Source organism: Monopterus albus, unplaced genomic scaffold (genome assembly GCF_001952655.1).
Source record: "Monopterus albus unplaced genomic scaffold, M_albus_1.0 scaffold214.1, whole genome shotgun sequence".
Lineage (NCBI taxonomy): Eukaryota > Metazoa > Chordata > Actinopteri > Synbranchiformes > Synbranchidae > Monopterus > Monopterus albus.
This window is the reverse complement of record NW_018128094.1, coordinates 422,749-424,766: the sequence shown is the minus strand read 5'-3', so window position 1 is coordinate 424,766 and position 2,018 is coordinate 422,749.

The window sequence follows — 2,018 nt, the reverse complement described above, 5'->3', positions numbered from 1 at the left end:
ATTGGTATGTACATCTGCACATCATCCGCATAACAATGAAAAGAAACACCATGTTTTCTAAAAACACAACCAAGAGGAATAAAATATAAAGAGAAAAGCAGGGGCCCCAAAACTGAGCCCTGCGGAACCCCAGATACCAATGAGGCAGATGAGGACTCAACATCAGCAAACCCAACAGACATCGTCCTATCCGACAAATAAGACCTGAACCACTCTAAGGCAGTACCACGGATGCCCACTAACCTTTAGTGAAGATATTAGGATATCGTGGTCAACCGTGTCAATTTAAAACATGACAATTAAAGTGTGTCCTAAGTGTGTCATTTACCACACTTAGGAAAAAAATCAGACACACACACTGCTGTCCAAGGAATTTTTTCAACTGCTGTTGTGTATTCTGTTTGAAGCCCAGACTTGACATCTTCATTTGTGAAGTGTCTTGATTATGCAGAATATTTCTGCCGACATATCCCGATGCCCAGACTGCCTCACTAGAACATGAAAGGCTAGGATTAAGGAAGTCATCACACACCTCAGCAGAAAGAGGCAGGCACACAAGCTCATGCACACAGAGGCAAAAACTAAAAATAGAGGCAGCTATCCTACTGATGCTGGTTAAGGCTCCTCACCCCAGACAGTTGGATTTACATATCTTTAATGTGCTTTTTTCTCCTCTCTCCTTTCTTTCTCCGCATTTCTCCTTTTCTTTCTCTGTTTTCTTATGTTCTGTGTGAAGCAGTCTGGATTCCTACAGGAATTCTCAGGAGAGCTTGCAGTACATGTTGGGAGAGAGCTTTTTGCATCAGAGAAGCATGGCAGAAAAGACTTTAACAACAGTAGTAATTAGACATTTTGGAAAGACAAGGGCTCTGACCCCGCCACACACATAACCACCACCTCTATCACCAATCCCACCTCTCTCTCTGTCTGTCTCTCTCTCTTTTATTTTGTCATTCCCTCTGTCAGGCCTTTAAGGACAATATACTGGTCTCCATTTGGTCTGTGAGGAGGGCAAATAAATCTCTGAAGTCTCTGGGCAGCATAGAACTGACTGCAAACTATGACCCCCATGTCAATAACAGTAACAACAGTAGATTCTGGCACATGTATTCCGTTAGATCCATATGAGTCTTACAATAAATAATAATAATAATAATAATGAAAAAATACTGTCAAATTATTGTGAGGTTGACAGATACAGAGACATTTGATGGGTTTGTTTAGACCCATACTCTATGATGACTCTTTTAAACATAAGAAATCCGTCACCTGGCCTCATGTCTGTAATGCATCAGTTTATGTCATATCTTAGAATCTGTGTGAACTGGGTGTGTGTCCTCCACTACATTCTGCCCAGTCTGTCCATCAGTGACTCTGTCTTCTACTTTGGCCTCCGTGTCCTGTGTTTGAGGTTGGCTATGTCTGTCTGTCACCCCTGAGTTTCCCTCTCTGTTTCACAGCAGTCATCCAAGCTATACAACCACTCAGCCAGTGGAAGAACGCTGGGCTAGGTGCCAGCCAGCCAGGGCGCCAGTTGGGCAGTCCATCAGTAGCATTAAAGACGTTATCCACCCGAGTGTATCCGCCTGGCTTAGAGCCTTGATCCCTTGTCCAAGTCCCCCCACACTGCCCCCCTACTCAATCAGGGGCCTTGGGTAAAGTGCACAGAGCCCCCCCCGCCTTGCTTTATCAGCATGGCACCCAGGCATCCAGCCTGTTGCTCTAGGTCTCTTAAAACACATACACAAATAAATGAGGAGGGTGCTAGAAATAATACTTTTTCATCTCTAGCCAAGCCGGCCTGCTGGTCAGGTCATTGTGCTTAAAGGGACAGGATCCCAGAGAAAGAAGATCACTGTTGACCGCCACTATTTTTTTTTCTCAGAGTACAAAGTCAGCAAAGTTCATTTAGCTGTTCTGTAATATAAACTAGATGAAAAGTTCTTTAGAGGCTTTAAAATGCTCTTTGTTTCCTGTTATATTTAGTCAGATAATTGGCTTGATTTTTTCATCACAGC